Raw genomic sequence first — 20006 nt, 5'->3', positions numbered from 1 at the left:
GCAATACTGCACTCGTTGCATGTACTATGTATGTATATGTGTGTGTTGTTGTTGCTTTATATTTTATTTGTGCGCGAACTTTCAAACGAATTTAGGTCATACGTTTGGCCATTTTTGCCATTCAAATGCAATTTAATTAATACCTCAGGGCATGCAACAACGATGTAGAGCCAATAAATTCGCTCGTAATCGTTGTGGCAACATCAACTTACCACCGCAGCAGGCGAGGCAAGAGTAAAAGTAGCAAAATAGATGAAGGCAAAAAATGCTAAGCATGAGAATGGATTATTTGCGTACTAGTGACGCAGCAAATTGCACAATAATTCACTTGAATGGAATCAATGATTGGCGGCGCAATAAGCTTGCAACAATTTCTGGCAACGGCAGCGCGGAACTCAGCAGCCGTGGCAATAGTAAAAGTAGAATATTCTTAAACAAAGGGGGAAATGCGCTTTTCATTGTGCCATATGCATGTTGCATGTGGCATGGTGCGGTTGCAACATGCTGCATATGAATCTCGATGCATAAATAAAGCAAAGCGGTATGCAATAGCGGACAGGTGAAGGGTTGCTGTGGTGGAAGCAGCGATGTTCTAGCTTTAGTTCAGTTGTTATTGTTGTTGTTGTTATTAGTATAACCGCTACTTTTTATGGTTATTACTATTTATGTTGTTATTGCAATTTTAGTTATTGTAAAAATTATTTTTGTTGTTGTTATTGCTTTTTGTTGTTATTGTTATTGCCTCTTTGTTTGTTTTTATAGTTATTTTTGTTGTTGTTATTGTTCTTGTGTGATTGTTCTAGCTGTTTTTGTTGTTGTTATTGCTATTGTTGTTGCTGTTATTGCTATTTTTGTGGTGGTTATCTGTGTTTTTCTTGTTATTGTTGTGTTATTTCTGTTGTTGTTGCTTTTGTTATTTCCAGAATTTAGTTGTCAAGTCATGTCATAGGCAATTTAAACGCCTCTCCTCCCGTACTCCCCGCCAACTCACAAATGAACGAAAATGACTTATGTACTTTTTAACGACAACAACAACAATAACAACAACGCGAAAATTTGTTGCCAACGCACGTATAAATCCATTCGTAATTCATAGACGCCGTCAATCAAACAATTTTGCGCCGTTATGCCGCAAGCGCGCAATCAGCAGGCAACTATGCAACCGTGCAACATGCTGTTGCATGTTTGTATATAGCCCAGCCACTAAGTAGTTGCCAATATATTGCAATTGTTGCTGTCGCTGTGGGCGCATTTGGCAATAAACGACACCTACTTAGCGGCAATGAAATATGTTGCAAGTAGCTGAGAGCAATTTGCGCAGTTGGGAATTGTGCCACGCCACGCTATGCTACTTTATGTTATGTGCAACACAATTTTCGGCTGAATTTACGCGAACTTGAACTGCTTGGGAAAGTTGCGGTGGAAAGTATTTTCCGCATTGTGGCATGTTGCAAGTGTCCGTACGGTGTGGCATGAGTTAATAGGTGGTTGGGAGTAGGTGTGTGTGTCAGTGGTGTCTTCCCGTTCAGCTGACCAATTGACCCAGTCTACCGCTGTTCTATATACGTATATGCAACATGCAGTTGATTGATAGTTATTTGTTGCCGCATGTTGCAAGTAGAATATGCTGCAATGCTTTGCAGATATTTAAAATGCTAGACATTCTAAAAGTTTTTGCTGTGGCATGCCACTTGGCATGGGAAAATTATTTCGAACAAAATATCAGCAAGAACAACAACAACAATAATTACAACAAATATGATACTAAATGTGCCTCAGCAATGCAGTTAGCAACACGGCGCATGTTCCAAGCAACGAAAGGGCCCTCACTACTCAGTCAACCGCAACGTCGCTGTCCACCGCCGTAGCTGTTGTTGTTGTAGTTGCTGCTGTCAAAGTTATTGGCAACTTAATTTTACCTTTCGACAACATAATTGCCAACAATTCGAATGCCGCAATGCATAGGACCCCAAATAGTAACAATCGCAGTCCGCACAGATGACAATTGACAGGCGAAATAGGTTCCAGGGAGAGAACAGCGACAATTTGCAGCAGACACAATCACGACTCCAAGAATAATTTAAGCTGAGAAAAACACAACAAAAACTGCAGAGAAGATTCGTGTAATGAAAAGTGAGGTTAGGTTATGTTAAGTCGACTTTTGATACAGAACCCTGCGTCGGTTGGTATCGCTGGAAATGAGTAGGTTCCCACGCCAGTCGGTTCCACGGTCCGAATGTTTTTTTGACTGAGAGCGTTCAACTGTACAGCGTTTTCTCAAAAATGTGTGAAGAATACTTTCTGCTGCTCCAGCAATAACAACGGCTTATCCATCTATCTTTGGTATAATAACTGGTTTTGAGAACTTGAAGGAGGTTTCGTGAGTCTAGAACTTTGGCAAGGGCTTAAGTGTTTCCTTAAAACCCACTAAGTTATTCTCAAGGTTCTCTAGTGTACAGCATTTCTCAAAATTTTTTAAGGAATATTTTCTTCTGCTTCAGTAACTACAAGAGGTTATCCGTTTACCCTTAGCATAATAACTTGTTTTGCGGTTAGAGCTTGAGGGAGGTTTCGTGAGTCCATAAATATGACAAGTGCTTAAATATTTTCTCAAAATCCAATAAGTTGTTCTCAAGGTTTTCTTGAATTTCGTCGTCATCCACTCCTACATCATCCAGACTCAAGAATGAACGAATTGTTCGGTGATTATGACAACTCAACGACAACTACTCGCAAATGGAATAGTCCAAATATGTGTTTAGGTTAGGTTATATTGACTTTAAATAAAGGAAACCGATCGTTTTGGTGTAAGTGAAGAGGTTCTCACGACATTATAATGGAACGGACCCCGATTTTTAACCGACTTAAGACGGACCACTTGAAAGCAATTTTCGAAATTATGCGAGAAATATTATCTGCCGTTAAAACAACAATAAGAGGTTATCATTTTACATTTAGTAATATGGTTAGAGGTTGGATCTTCCTCAGCTTTCGTGAGTCAAGAAATATTTATGACAGTGCTCAGGTATTTTCTCAAAACCCTACCAAGATTTTCAAGACTTTCTTTATCCAGATCTCAATCAATCAAAATATTTCAATTGCTCGGAGTTTACGTTAACTCAGAGGTTTCGATAAGAAAGTGGATTTGTCCAAATGAGTAGTTAGGTTATTCCAAGTTCTCTGCAGATGGTACAAGAAATCACTAAAGGGTCGGATCCTTAGTAATACCGCTGAGAACTATGAACTCTTTTCATATCCTTCGGAAAAAAGAAGATTGATTTTTTGAATATAATGAACTTTGGGGAATATGTTGGTGCAGTACAGAGGAGATCTGCCTAAGTATTCTACTTTTACATACCAAAAAAGTTTTTCCTAAAGTTTTTCCGGATTTTTTTTTTTATAAACGACGTTGGATACTATCCAATATTATACCGAGGAACTAATAGGTGATTCAAGTGAAGCTACTTTTTTCAGTAACCCAAAGGGAATTAAAAGCTGTCATTTCATTCAGAAAAGGCAATGGTTTGGTTTGGTTTGTGGGCTGGAGGCATCATCGATCTATATTTTTTCAAAAATGATGCCAGTGAGAACGTAACCATTAATGGCGACCATCACCGCGCTATGACAACCCAACATTTGTTGTCTAAAATAGAAGCTCGAAGCTCGTGATCTCGGCGACTTTCGGTTTCAACAAGACGGCGCCACTTCCCACATATGACATCAATCAATCGATTTATTGAGAGAACGCTACGCCGAGCAGCTAATTTGACGTTTTGATCCGGTCGATTGGTCACCAAAAGCGTGTGATATCACATCGTTAGACTTTTTCCTGTGGGGTATGTAAAGTCTAAAATCTATGCGCACAATCCCGCTTCGATTCAGACCTCGAAGCAAAATATCACGCGTGTCATTCGCCAGGTACCAATCGAAACTTATATCTGATTGCTTCTGTGGACACATTGGCAAGTATGAAGATTCTAAGGAAGTGTAAAATCTTGTTCTCAGGGTACCCGATAGAGAAAAGAGAAATGGGTAGTTTTTATAGACAGAGGAAAACAGAGCAGCTTCAGGACAGTGAAAAGATTCATTCGAAGTATTTAATGCATATACAAAAAAAAACAACAGCAACACACAAAATGATGACATAAGCAACAACGAAAACACTGAACCACATTACAGCAACAACTCCATCAAAGCTAATATTTCAACGACGAAAAATAAAAAAGGAAACTGCCCAAAGCAGTAATCCTGGGAAAACTGACAATTTGCGAAAGAAAGTAGCAACAACAACAACAACATTAATAACAACAAATCACAGCATTTGTAAAATATAAATGGGAATTGCAACGACTGGCAATCGTCGGCGGCGGTGAACGGTAATGCCGATGGCGCTAAGAGCATTGTTGCCACATAATACAATAACTGTATTCATATACATATACATACATATGTATGTATATGTTTGTGTGTGCATACAATGTTGTGACTAAAAATTTCGCTGCGCGCACTGCGGTTGGTTCTCACTGTTGCTCGAGTCACAGCATTCTTAGTTTTCCCCAATTGTTGTTGTTGTTTTTCGACTTGTCTACTGTGCATAGCGGTTATTTGTTGCCGCGCATTATTTGTGGCCTCTTACTATCGTCTGACGCTGTCTGGAGCTTTTCTTGTTATACTGTTGTTGTTTTTGTTCTTGTTGTTGCCGCCTAGCCTGTTTGCCGGGACATTGATGAATGGGAAAAGCGAATGGAGACATTTTTCAAAGAATCAACAGAATCAACAATGTCAATACCCACCAGCCGAGGAGGAAGTCCATAGAACAACAACATCAATATGATAACAACATGCAGTGATGACCTAGAATGTTGCTGGTGGCGTCAATGGCAATTGTTGTTGTTGGTGTTTTTGATGATCTTGTTAGAAAACAAAAACAAAAACAAAAGCAATTTGAGCATTGTCTGGGATTCAGTATACTAGTGGCGGTGAAAACAACATTCTATCAATATGCTATAGTGTCTTAACTCTCCGTCTTAAACTTGACTTAAGCGGTGCTATTGCAGTAAAAGTTCAAAAAAAAAAAAAAATTCAACACATAATAGTATTATTAATGTTGTATTCTTATAAACAACCAAACTGACCCATGCCTCATGTCAAAACAATTAATGAACTCGAGTTAATCATGCAATAGAGGGAAAACTCGAGTTTATGGTGCAGCGTTTATAAAGTGGATTTAAATTTTTTTTCTAACTTCATGTTTATGGGTAGTTAATACATCATACCAAAACAACCAATAAACTCGAGTTAATCTTGTAATATGGTATAAGGTGAACTCGAGTCAAAATGATTTTTACTTAAACTCGAGTTAATTACGCAATGTGAGATGAACTGGTTTTTATTGTGTATGTGTAGTGCTAATAAAGAGCATTACCATTTTTCTGTGATAAACTCAGTATTTATGATTGGTGTTTAATGTCAAACACCAGAACGACCATCTATGATCAAGTTAAAAGGTGAATTTTGTCCATTTCATCTCCTTCAAAGTAATCCGCTCCCGCTGCGATACACTTACGCCAACGAATTTTTCAGTTATCATAGCACTTGGAAAAATCCTCCGTCGTGATCAGATCAGAGCCTTCTTCGATTCAGCTTTCATATCCTCCAATGAGTCAAAACGGTGTCCTCGGAGTGGTCATGTGAATTTGCTGAATAGCTAGAAGTTACGCGGAGGAAATCAGAAGAATGCGGTGGTTGCGGCACGATACAAGTTGAAAATGTGGCGAAATGATCACGAATAACCAACGCAATATGAGATGGTGCATTATCGCACTTCTTTGTTCAATAAATTCAGACATACGAGTAGTAAAAATCGAAGAAATCACTTTTAGAGCCTCACAAAACGACTTGTATCTCAAATACTAATGAATATTTTGAGGTGAAATTAAGCAAAGATGTCACTAACAGTACTACCAACTTAAAGAAAAAAAATTTGCCGATTCGAAAAACACACGAAGTATAAATTTAAAATTTGATCACATTATTATATCTACATACTTATGTATGTATGTATATCGCGATTTCTGGCATAATTGATGCAATAAGAAGTGAACTCGATTCCAATTGACATTAAGGGGGTATTCTGGTCTAGGAATTTGAAAAAATTAATTTTTTTTTTGCATATTTTGAAAGTTTAGACTTTCAAAAATATGACCTTGGAAGGATTTTTCAAAATTCGACTTCTTTTCGGAGATACAGCCAATTTTGTGACGTGGCGTCCGTGTTCACTAGAATTGTCTCCTAAAATTTTAAAAGCGTTTTTCTCGAAACTACTTTTTTTGAGGTGGTTGATATGATATCTCAAGTTCTACTGAACCGATTCCTTTGAAATTTGGTGTATATCTTTTTTATACAATGCTCTATCGTGTCTGCCTTGGATTTCCAAAAATTTTGATTCGAAGTATTTTTAAAAAAATCGAAAAGGTCGAAAAAATCGGGTCAAAAAAGATTTTTTTTTTCAGGTCGACGCCATATTGTTATTGTTTTTTTTTTGAAAATGGTCAACCCGATAACGACATCCTTACTAATGAAGAATCTTCTTGTTTTTTGTGTTTTAGATCTCTACAAGGGTTGAAATCACGTCAACCAGGACGCACCGTTTTTTTTTTGAAGCCCCCACTCCACCGGCCCGTATCGCGACGAATTTTGGTTTTTTTTTCTTGCAATTTTTTTTATTATTAAAATGTCAGTAAAAAACATATAAAAAAATGGATGGTAGAAATGTTTTTCATTTTTTTTTAATCTTAGTTTAAAAAATGCTTAAAATTCATGCGTCTAGACCAGAATACCCGCTTAAACAACAAAAGCTACATTTTGGCTTGAGCTTTCTTTTTGCGACAAACAGATGAATATACTCCGAAGAGTTAAAGGTTTTGACTTCTCAACATTTTGAAATGCAGTCGGCCGTTTGATCTTTTCTTTCGAAATCAAACTGAATTTTCAAATATAATGAATGTTTTGAAATTAGTTTTTGGCTTTTGCTTCTGGAGGTGTTTAAACCATTAAGAAAAATATACGAATATTTGTCCTAACTCTCAAAAACCGAATTGAATAAAACTATGCTCAAATTTTTTTTGACGGTCAATTTATATTAGCAATGTGGAAATATTAATTATTCTAAAAAGGTGTGATTACATGCGATGTGTATGAACAGCTGGATATTGACGGATTTTTAGACTACTTTGCGTAAAAGCTTACACTATACGGCAGAAACAAATATTTTTCTCAGTATTGGACAAACCAAATTTTTCCGAGAGACTTCTTCTTCTTCATTATAGGCGTAAACACTGCTTGCGCGGTTATAGCTGAGTTTACAACAGCGCGCCAGTCGTCCTTCCCACTCGCTTTTTGGCGCCAATTGTAGATTCCAAGTTTAGCCAGATCCTTTTCCACCTGATCTCTCCAATGGAGTGAAGGTCTTCCTCTTCCTCTGTTACCCCGGGGGGTGCTGCGTCAAATACTCTCAGAGTTGGAGTGTTTTCATTCATTCGGACAACACAACCTAGCCAGCGTAGCTGCTGTCTTTTAATTCGCTGAACTATGTCAATGTGGTCCTGTATCCGTACATCTCACCATTCCATCGACTGCGGTATTCTCCGTTGCCAATGCGCAAAGGACCATAAATTTCCGCAGAACCTATCTCTCATAACGCCGACTCATCTGATATTGTCATTGTCCACGCCTCTGCAGCATATAGCCGGACGGGAATAATGAGTGACTTATAGAGTTTGGTTTTTATTCATCGAGAGAGGACTTTGCTTCTCAATTGCCTACTCAGTCTGAAAGAGCACCTGTTGGCAAGCGTTATTCTGCGTTGGAGTTTGAGGTTAACGTTGTTGTTGGTGTTAATGCTGATTCCAAGATAGACGAAATTATCTACGACTTCGAAGTTATGACTGTCAACAGTGACGTGGGAGCCTAGTCGCGAGTGCGCCGACTGTTTGCTTGATGACAGGAGATATTTTGACTTGTCCTCGTTCACCACCAAACCCATTTACTTCGCTTCTTTGTCTGACCTTATTAAAGCAGAACTAACGGCTCGCGGTTGTTTTGGCCAATGATATGGAACTTATATGTATGTATGTCGTTAAATATTAATAATGATTTTTTAATAAGCTCAATATCGGAATTCGAAGGTAAATATTTGAATTTTAGAAGCAAACTTCGAAACACGTAGAAATGTCATTTGTCCTTATGACTCAATCTCTCAAAAAAACATTGATTTGGTACAACTGACTGGGTCGTCGAGTGTTGTACATTGCTATAAAAGCAGAATATACTATATTTAAATACTGAAAATAATATTGAAAAATGCGAACGTGTTGACAGTTCCAGCGGACTTTGAATTCGTGCAGCTTTCGTATACCAAATTATCGTGGGAAAATAGTAGCTTAACTTATAAGTGATTACTTTTCCGAACAAATATTTTCGACGAACAATTTTATGTTGATATCATAAACATTTTGGTTAATTATAGATGATTTCATGGATGCGAATTGCCGGATCTCTATATATTTATGCAAAGACACTAAATTACTCTCAAGCATAAAAACTTAATTATCAATTTACTAAGTGCTTAGATAGCAAACAAAGATCAATAGTAAAGGCTGCGCATGAAATTTCACTACTTTAGTCGGCAGTCGGCATATAAAAGCCACTCGCAAGAGGGAGAAATTATTTATTATACATATGCAGAGAGCATATACTGAAGTGCTTATATCTATATGTATGCATGTACATAAATATGTATGTCCCGCCTTATACATAATTGCATGCATGAACTTAAGTGCCCATTATTTTCTTATCTGCGCAGCTTCTCTCCGAAGTTATCAAATAATAATTTAAATGACTGCGCGCCGCCATAATTATCCACTTGGTAGATACTCGTAAATAACAAGAAAAATATTTTACAAAAATAATACACAATATTTTTGCAGAAAATACAATTTCACCAGCTCTTGAGCGCTCATAGACAATAATAATTTGCTGGCAGATAAGCTGCGCAATTTCACTGCAATTGCTGTCAAAAATAAAAACAACAAAGAAAAGTCACCAGTAATTTAATTTAATTCAATTTATTTGTTTATCCCCTGCGTTTTGTTGACTTTTCGCTTTGTTTCACGCCTAATTGCTCTTGCTGTTGTTGCCTTCTTTATTTGAAGATTTTAATTGCAGACGAAAAAACTTTTCTCAAGCACCACAGTGGTCTCCAAACTTTTTATAATCTGAATTGGGTGGTTTCTAACATCAAGTAGGAATCATCGGAGATCACATAAAATATATACATACATACATATGTGTATGTATCATTAGAGTTCAGCGTATCGAGCTGAATCGTTTTAGTCTTATCCCTCTGTATGTTATATACTAGAACTACTCCCTCAGTTTTCGAGATATCTAACTGAAATTTTGCGCACATATTTTTCTTCTCAAAAGGCTTATTATTTGTCGAAATCGAGGATATCGGATCACTATGGCCTATAGCTGCCATACAAACTGATCGGTCAAAATCAAGTTCTTGTATAGAAAACTTTTTTATTTGACAAGATAGCTTTTCGAAATTCGAGCGCGATTATTTTCCCAGACAGCCCTACAATTTCCGAAGAAATCGTTGAGATTGAACTATTATAGCATATAGCTGCCATACAAACTGAACCCTAAAAATCAAGTTTTTATAAGAAAACTTTTTTAATTGTGAAGGGTATTTTGCAACCGAACGTATTTTTCTTGTTTTCCTAAAATTTTGGTTTCCATAATAAGCAAAAACAAAAGCAAGATGTGATGTTGCAAGGCAAAACAAAGAAATTTCTAACAAAAGTTCAGGAGGTAAGGCGTATATCACCCCAACTGCGTGTGCCATCCATTGCATACATACAAAGTACACACGTATATGTAAATTTAAGTGCATTCACAACATCAACCGCGGTGGGTGCTGTCAGCGTCTGCCACATGCCGTCTGCTGCTACGTCATACGCAATTCGTTGTCGCGCTTGATCGCTCAATCCACCGCCGAGCGCCTCAAGTGCTCATTAAGTGGCGCAGATTAGTGGGAAAACAAACAGTGACAACAACAACTACAACTGCATGTAAATACTATAATTTTAACAATATCAATTGCCATGCCACCGTAGCCAACGTATTTATTTGTTTTCGCGCTTTTATTTGTTTACTTTCTTTATTCGTCTGTTTTTTGTTGGTTGCTTTGTTTGTTGTTGGGGTCATTGTGTAGCGAAAGTGATCCTTTACTCACAGTATTTGCTAGTTAAATGGCTTTACAATTGGTTTATTCGATTTTCCACTCAATTGCCATCGATTGAAATGCTTTGCCAACAAACTGAGCGAGTATTATTTAAGCATTAAAGCTAGCAGTTAGGCGTTGAGGGTCGGTTTCGCTGCGCTGACTAACTGACTGACCGACTGGCTGATGCTTTGGTCAAGCGATCATAAGAAACGTAATGCACAGTGGGATATTAAAAATAGTAATACGAACTAAATATAAGGGGAAATCGCAGTGGAGGAAACAGAATGCTGGTATAGTGAGAAATGGACATACCTTAGTGGTAGACATACTTATCTCACAATGACAATAACATTGAAATATCCAAAAGCTTTAAGCCCTAAACTAAACTAGAAACTTCTAAAACTTTATTTCCGAAACCGGTACAAATTTTCCATCACATATCAATATAAAAGGAGATCCATTTCGAGGTTCCCTACTTTTTTAAAGAAATAAACACAGAAGCTTGAAATTTGAATGGGGAATGTTTATTATCATTCTTTGGCATTTATTTTTTAAAGATTATCTCTTTCAAATGTTGGGAGGGGCTACGCTCAGATGGCCCATCATTGAGTCCAATTTTCGATGACGCGTGCGAGCATTTCGACTGGGAACTGGCGAATGACATGAATTATTTCCGTATAGACTTTATCCTGAATCCAAAAAAAGTCTGATGGTGTGATATTACACGATTGGCCACCAAACAACTGGACCGAAGCGTGAAATTATCTGCTCACCGAAGTGTCTCAATAAATTCATTGATTGATGTGTTGTGTGGGAAGTGGCGCCATCTTGTTGAAACCAAATGTCGCCCAGATCACGAACTTCAATCTCAAGCATCAAATAGTCGCTTATCATGACACTATAACCGGCCCCGTTACGTTCTCACCGCTTTCAGTTTTGAAGAAATATGGACCCATGTTTCCACTGGCTCACAAACCAAACCAAACTTTTGTGTTTTCTGGATGAAATGGCAACTCTTGAATCTTTTTAGGTTCTTATTCGTCTCAAATGCGACAATTTTGCTTGTGTGCGTGCATACTCATTGAACCGGAAATGGGCCTCATCGCTGAACAACATTTGGCTCGAAAACGTCGGATCTTCTTGAAACTTTACAAGAGCCCCGAAAGAGAAGCGATGTCGCTAGGGAAGGTCGAATAGTTTGAGTTCTTGCACAAGCTGTATTTTAAACGGTTCCAATTTAAGGTTTCAACGTGAAATGCTCCAAGTCGTTCCATACGTCAGTCCGAGTTGTTGCGAACGGCGCCGAATCGACTCTACACGGTCTTTGAGTACACTCTCAGCTACGGCAGCTATATTTTCTTCACTGCGTGCTGGATGTGGTGTATTCGGTCGAATATTATCCTTATCGTTGTTCAGACGTGAGTCTTTCCCTGATGAAATGCCAAAAAATACTGATCAAAAGTAACATGACAGCTTGACACGACTCATATCATAAAAGGATATTGAAACAAGTAATTTTCCTTGGATCCTCCGCTAGTTAGAGGGCCTTCGACATTTTCTTTTAAGTGTGACAAACCTCGTAGCAAACTTAATATAATTTTTCAGGTTATAAAAAGACAGAAGGTACATTAGTCTGGAGTTTTTGAACTTGTTAAAAGAATGACTTCGTCAGAGCTCGTTGAGATTGGTTTAGATGGTTTACTCGATTGAAGATGAGATGCTTCGAACTAATGATTTGATTATGCATGTCTCCTCATAAGAGATTGATTCTCGCTATACACGATACACTTTTTTAGTAACACCTTCAGAAAACTTTAAAAAAGTTTTCAAAAACGGATTAATTAAGGTCATAACAATGACTTCCGATCCCAATGAAGCTAAAAAAAATTATTTAACATGCAGCTCTTCAATTTTGCTAATATATGATTTTATTGGTTCTGCTTCGATGACCGCTTGAAAGAAGAATAGAAGATAGACTTCTGAGAATTTCATTTACTCCCGAATCAAATATTTGGCCAAAGATAAACAGCGTACTTTCTTAAGGACAGGTTTTTAAGGTTCATGCCAATTTTTTTGTCTTACATTTCTTTTTAAGGCATTCCATCCGCTTCCGACTACAATCTTCAAGTAAGTTTTCTTAAACAGGTCCCTACCAAAGGCGTAGACCTGATGGTCATTATTCTTTCCTAGGCCAAAGTATCTGACTGCCTTATAACCGAGAGGACTGCCGAAAAAGGCAGCTCTGATACTTATACATCTAATATATCTGAAAGAGAAATTGAGCTTTCAAATAAATATGTATTCATAGAGTTGAGCATCTAGAATAAGACGCTTTGTTCTAATAGAACCTATTAGGCGTACTAGAATTATGATTCTGAAATATCTCACCGCATATACATACATATGTATGTATATACTTAAGTCAGCATGGGTATATACCCGTTATTGTTTCGGTTAGCGGTAATATATGAGAAAATAGAACTATAATACAAATATATACGACGATAACGAAATCAGTAAATCTCTGTGAATTCAATTTACAGTTAGTACTCATAACAATACACGCATGAGTCACCAATATGCCTGCCTCACCAGCGGCCTGCCTCTAAGCTCCGTTACCTCATCAAATGCTAAAATATTCTAATTGCATACGCAACCGCCCATTTATTTACGATGTAAATCACTTCAGCGATTTATTTATGCTAATTGCATTAGTTTTGCAATTCAATGGCTAAATTTAATAAATTATCGCAATTGATTCATGCGACTTAACGACCTTTTGCAGCAGACCGCAATTACAGCGCCGGATTGCACATCCAAAGGCAACTACAACAAATGCACAATGTCCGCTCCTAGCCATGCAACAACACCAAATGTTGTTGTGTGAGTTGCCACAAACCGACGCTTGTGCAACACAAACAAAACAAATAGCGGAATGGTTAGGAATTACCGGGTGGCCGAGCTCAGCATTGAACTTTAACACCAATTTTTATTTCTGTCGTAAATATAACAACCGTTATTTGAATTGAATTGAATTTCACAGCAATAAATAAAGAGGCTAGATAAAGGTACGAATATACATACATATGTACATACATACATACATAAGTACTTAAAGATTTTATTATGGTATTTTTAGACTGAAAAAGGAAGAAAAATTCGGACGATTCTTCCGCATTGCTTTTTAAAGCAAATAATTTATTAGGGAGGCAATATGGTAGATTCTTCTCTCGATATGTATGATTTCGGAGTTTTTCCGGCGAGTTGAGGTGAACAAAGATTGCCATATAAGAACTTTTTAGACTAAAAGAAAATATTCTGTGCCAGTAGACTACCGATGTAAAGGGTGTGGTGAATAGTTCTTTGTCGTCATAATGGTGAAATCTATAGTTTCCGAAAACTAGGGCAACGAAGACCAAAATTTATACTCGTTCATTGAACGCATTCAAAATCTACAACAATAGGAACATATTGCGGAGTTTTCAAAAAGAGTTTTCCAAAAAGCGAAACCTGAAAAAAATTTATTATTATAGAGTTGCCACCCTAATGCTAAAACAAATTGAGTTTTGTATAAAAATATGTTGTAATCTTCGATTGTATAATAAAACTATTTAAAATTCGTTTAAGTAAAATATTTTTTTCATAAGGATTGCCACATAACAAAAACTGATTTTAAAAATTTTTGAAAATCGAAATTTAAGTATTAAAACTGTAGTCTAAAAAATCGTTAGTTCTATAAATATACCGTTATATTCAAAAAAAAAAATTTCCAAAAAGCGAAAACTAAAAAAATATTTTTTATAATAGAGATGCCACCTTCATGCTGAAAAAAGGCATTTTGTATAAAAATATGTTGTAAAATATGAGATTGATTAAGTATACTGTTAAAAATTCGTTTAAATAAAATATTTTTATTCATAAGGTTGCCACGTTACCAAAAATTATTGTAACAATTTTTGAATATCGAAATTTGAGAATGGAATATTAAAATCGTAGTTTAAAAAATCGTTAGGTCAAAAAATTTATTTGTGATTGCTTTTTTTAAAGCACATATAACATTTATAACATCTGATCAAATTTGACCCGGACTGGTTCATTTAAACTGCGCATTGCATGCAAACGCAATCGACATAGTTTTTTTTGGACGTTTTGGTACCACCTTGTTCCGTGTTCGTGAATTTAAAATCGGCTTAAATAAGTTTTTTCTTCATAAGGTGGCAACCCAAAACGATTAAACAAATTTTTTTATACTGAAATTTGATTATTATAGTAAAATATTTATAACGTGTGATCAAATTTGACCCGGACTGATTCATTTAAACTGCGCATGCACACCGTAGTGAGAACCAAAAGTTTTTTGAGTTATAAATGAACAACGAGTTCGCGTGAATTTTTGTGTTATCAGTGAAATCGCGACTATGGAATCATTGAAAGGAGAATTTTGGAAAGTCTTCTTTACCACGAACACAAGTGAGGGCCGTGAAGTCGTCGAAAACTTGCCTTATTTGAGTCATATAGTACATCCACTTCTGTTAATGACGATATCATCGAAAATGTCAAAGGATCAGTGCTTGAAAAAGGTCGTGTAAGCAGCAGAGAAATAGCTGAGGATCTCAATGTATGGATATGGACCGACGCAACACATTTTGATTAACTTTACTCAGGTTTGAATATGAAACGGGTCAATGATAAATCTTTACCAAAAGACATGTATCTTTTGCAAAAAAGTCGTCGAGTAGAGATCGAAAAAACAGACGATTACCAACGTAGCTGTAGACCATGCATTCATCAAATGCGTCATTTCGTCGAAAATGATCGGAATTGTGCTCAGAAAATTCTTGAAATTTTTACCACGGTAATGAGACTTTACATTCTAGCATGATTGTGACGGAGCTTTTGGCCAAATACGCAACGAGAGTTATAGAATTTTCCAGATGTGGCTGCCTGCGACTTTTTTCTATTTTCGAAACTGAAAAATCCGCGTCGAGGAATGCGCCATGAGTCCATTGAAATCATTAAAGGCCATTCGCTGAAGGCACATAAGGTCATACTAGCCGAGGCTTATATATAGACTAGTATAATATATAAAATAGTACTAAAGTGTCGTCTTTTGATAGTCCGGTTCAAATTTGATCATATGATATACTATAAATTATATTTATATTTTTTTAAACCGGCGTGATAATTCTCGTAGATTTCATAAATATTTCAACTTTATAAGTTCAAGTTTGACTAATAAGCCCTCAATTCGTTCTCAATATCGCTCATAACTCTTATTTATTGCCATTGCCACAAAGTTGTCTAAACCAACACAGTTGGAAAACAGAAAGGCAAACCAATAAATGAAAAAAACTGATAAATAAATAACGGTAAGTTCTTTCAAGCATTTGAAAATAAAGCAAAAAAAAAAAATAAACCCATGATTTTCATATTATTTTTCGCCCCTACAATTACGATTTTGCCTCGTATTTTTCACACTTCATTGCTTGATTGCGGTATCATCACTCCAGCTCTGCTCGGCCGCTTGCCGAGTGCGTTTGTGCAGCAGCTTGGGAAGTTGACCGTTGGCCATTACTAATGGGCCTGGTGCTTTGTGGTAATGGCTGATACTCTACGAACCAACTGTTGTTGCTGTGTTGCTGCCACTAGTATTATAACTATTATTATTGTTGTTGTTGTTAGTGTTGCCATAGTTATTGCTTCGACAGCAGCTGACAATGGGTTGAAGAGCATGACAAATTGTGGTCATTGCTATGTTGATCGTCCGCTTTCGACGGCTTTGTTGCTGTAACAACAAAAACTTTTCACCGCTTTTTCTGCTTTTTCTGCTTTTTGAAGCATTTTTCCATTGTTGTTGCTATTACAGCATTGCAAGGCGACCGTTTCTCTGCTGTGCGAGGTCATGGTGCTAACGTGGCAATATTTTATATTTGTAATTGTTGTTGCAAGTTGTTGTTGTTGTGAGGAAGTTACTCTAGCTGTTGTTCCAAACGCTTTTTATGCTTCGTTGTTAATTTGTTGCATCATGCTGCCGCCACGTAATGCCAGCAGCTGCAACGAGTGCTGCGTACTTCTAGCAGTAAGCGCTGATCACTTTTTATTATTGTTGCAACAGCGTTAATCCGCTTTTGCCACGCACTTCGTGTGGTCAACCTTTATTCCACGATCATCATCGGCAAGCAATCAAGCGATCCGCAATCGCTGCTCATTAGTAATCGATGAATAAGGTGAGAAAGGAAATCGAACTTCCATGCTGTGTGTTTTTTAAACAGATATACATGTATACGATAATACGTATATCATATATAATAATGCATTGTATATCAATTATATGTGTGGATCGCTCTTCAACGATGTAATTGTTCAGTTGCAATTTTTATTAGTGTTGTTATACTATAATATAGTGAAGTTGTTCCTGTTACTTTTAAATATGAAAACGTCTAAATAATCTGTGAACTAATTCTGAAAAACTTAAATTTTAAGAGTCTTCGAAAGCTTTAGATTTTTAAGGTCTAGTAAAAAGAAAACCATTACTTTTCAAATAGATGGTAGCAGACAACGACATTTTGGTTTCGTGGATTGAATTCCGGTAATTTTGATGTCAAAGACATGCACTGGAAGACTATTTGCCAAAAACATCCATAAAAACCCTAACTAAAACGATGAAAATAATGAATTTATTTTTACCAGATCTTATGTCTATATATGTTTTCCTTGCTGTTACCACCTTATAATCAATTAAAAATAAAATGGATGTTCGACAAAACAGTCTAGTGTTTAGAAGTGATCAAAGGAAAATCAAGAAGACCATTACTCTAAGATGAATGGGAGCGAATTTTATCCGTAATGCTCAATAGCGCTCCCATTTTCATTGAACTCATTTCGGTTAGTACGTTCCAAGCGGAAGTTATTCATAAATATTCTGCACACTCCATATACCGGAATTCAAATAGGGATGATATGATTTCTAAGTGTCATTTCGTGCATTTTTAATATGTCTTCATCTGTACTTTCTTTCATTGTATTGAGTTATGTTTACCATTGGAAAGATATACGCACGAACAACGTCTACAAATTATTCAATTTTAACTTTATTATCTCTAGATAACCGTTCTCCAATTGCAGCTTTTCGTGCGCCTTTGCCATTTTATGATCCACCTGTGTTCGTTGAATTGTTGACAATTTCCAGCGTATATTTTCTTTACAAATTGTTCAAGTGCCAATAAGGCAAAGAATCGTTCGAAATAATAACATTACTGCTGCCGATCAGGCAAGTGTTGCTGAAGACCGCAATTTGCCGGTTTCATGACCTTTTCAAGAACTAGGACTGTCTCAAACCACAACCTGGTGAATTTTGAGAAAGGATTTGGGCTTGAATCCCTAAAAAAATTGTTCTCACTCAAGAACTGAAGCCACTGGATCACCAACGATTTTTTTATAAAAATCATCTTCTCTGATGAGGCTCACTTTCATCTGAGTGATATGGTAAATAAATAAAATTATCGATTCTGGTGCGCAGAAAATCTACCAATTATTCATGAACAGCCATTACATTCAGTTAAATTGACAATTTGGTGTGGTTTTTGGAATCATTGGTCCGTACTTTTTGTGAAATGAAGCTGGTGACAAGGTTACTGTCAATGGAGAGCGATATAGATCGCTGATAACCAACTTTTTATGGCCGCAACTGAAAGATGTTGATCTAGACAATATCTGGTTTCAACAGGACGAGGCTACGTGCCACACAGTATGTGCAATAACCGAATTTGGCGAGTAAATTGAACTTGAAAAGAACTTACCAATAAGATTATGTATTATAATCAACTGGGAGTAAGGACTTTTTGAATAACAGAAAGCCTATTCTTTTTGACTAGTATAAAGTACTATTATGATCTTTGGAAGTTCCGGAAATCATTCTATAGAAACTGCCAGCCAAAATCATAATTTTATGAAATATCAGGTAGAAAATTGAACTCAAACTCTACGTCATGACAGACCTGTCTTTATACTAGTTCTGTTTACAGAACCCTGCCTATATTAGTGCTGAGAAAGAAAATTAGACCGCCACCCTGTAGAATATTATAAATTTCCTATTCTCTAATGTGCAGAAAGTAAGTGACAAAGTGGGCTTTATGCCAGAAACGCGAAGTTTTTTAGCTTTCCAGTATATTAACCAAAGGAGCTTAAAGTCGGCCCACTGTAAAAATTATACTATAAAAATGGAGAAGAATTTTCCTTTAGTGAAGATATCTGGTTATATCTTTAAGCCCAAGGTTAAATATGTATAAGAAAAGGTAGAGCAATAGAAAAATATTAGGAAAATATTTTGCCAGTAGAAATCTCTAGACAACTATTCCTGCGATGGTCTCATAATTATGAACGCTGGTCTACCACTGAGTCAGCGGATGATATGTTTTAAGACGCATGAAGATTCTTCATCGGAGTAAATGTGTGTAATGATGCAGCAATTTACTTCTAACGGCTGCCAGAAGCATAATACACACACACGAGCAACAATAATGCATATACATATGTATGTATGTATGAATGTATGCATGCATTTAAGTAGATGAACATAGAGATCAGCAAAAAGAACAAGAACAAAGCTTCGCTAATAAAACCAACAATGACAACAGCAATAGTAGCAGCAACCATAACAACAACAACACTTAAAAGCACGCACTTCACTTTGGAGTTATCACCTTTTGTTGTTGCTGCTACCACAGCTGCACTGTTGTTGTTGTAAGTAGACTTTGGTACAGCAATTCTAGCAGCTTATGGCTGGTGGTATGTTGCAAGAATTTCAAGTGCGCACATAACCGTTTATGTGGCAACAAACAAACGAACTGCAAGTCACAACAGCAACAACAACAATGAGAGCAATAGAAGAAGTAGAAGAGCAAATAAAATGAAAAACAAGGGCATGCAACAGCGCGCGATTACGCACTACTGACCGGCTGTTGCCACTGCTGCAAACTGCCGCTACTGCAACTGCGGCAACTATGATGACGACGGCAACTGGCGGCCAGCAACCTTTTGCGCAACGGAAGCTGTGCCAACGCGCCACCGTGCAACGCACTTACGCACATGTATACGAAGTAGCAAGTACAATAACAAGAACAACAACAGTAGCAACGGTGGCAGCATAACTAAGCGACGTGGCACTTGGAACACTAATCAATAATGGCAGCGTCATCGGCGTTATCGGTGCACGCCGCAAGTTATGCAATGATTTGTTGTTGTTGTTGTCATATAGTTGCATATACATATGTACATGTGGCATGTTATTTCAGCTTAAACTAACACAATACGCACGGAGATTGCCACTGACTTCACGTTGCGGCATGTTGCCACTCCTTCCGCTGTGGCAACGTGTTACAATTGTTGTTGTAAATAGTTTAGTTACAAGCGTTGGCAGTGTTGCTCTAGCTGTTTCTCCAATTCATTTTGTTTACTTATTCTAACACGCATTTTATTAAATTGTTGTTGCAACACCAATAGTGGCAGCAGCAGCAGCATTCATGCAACGCACAAAATTACGCAGAATGTTAGTTAGCGGTCGCCAGCGCTCCAGCCAGACGCACAATAAACAATCCAGTTAGCCGGTTAACTGCTTGTTGCTGCCACTTTAGTTTATAAGTGCTGCATGCAACATGCATTACGCACGCAAATACATATTCATAAGCAGGGAAAACAACTTGCCACCAACTCAATC

At 37.0% G+C, this 20006-nt stretch overlaps 1 protein-coding gene and 1 long non-coding RNA gene across 5 annotated transcripts in view; one reads left to right on the top strand and one right to left on the bottom strand.

Moving 5' to 3' along the window:
• LOC126756170 (protein Shroom) overlaps positions 1 to 20006 on the top strand; it is a 317073-nt gene that overhangs the window by 101352 nt on the left and 195715 nt on the right. The gene's annotated exons all lie outside the window — the stretch shown is intronic.
• Positions 1 to 20006, bottom strand: part of LOC126756186 (uncharacterized) — a 172473-nt gene that overhangs the window by 18268 nt on the left and 134199 nt on the right. The gene's annotated exons all lie outside the window — the stretch shown is intronic.

This window comes from Bactrocera neohumeralis, chromosome 4 (genome assembly GCF_024586455.1).
Source record: "Bactrocera neohumeralis isolate Rockhampton chromosome 4, APGP_CSIRO_Bneo_wtdbg2-racon-allhic-juicebox.fasta_v2, whole genome shotgun sequence".
Taxonomy (NCBI): Eukaryota; Metazoa; Arthropoda; class Insecta; order Diptera; family Tephritidae; genus Bactrocera; species Bactrocera neohumeralis.
Note: the sequence above shows the minus strand (reverse complement) of the source record. Positions and strands in the feature narration are given on the sequence as shown.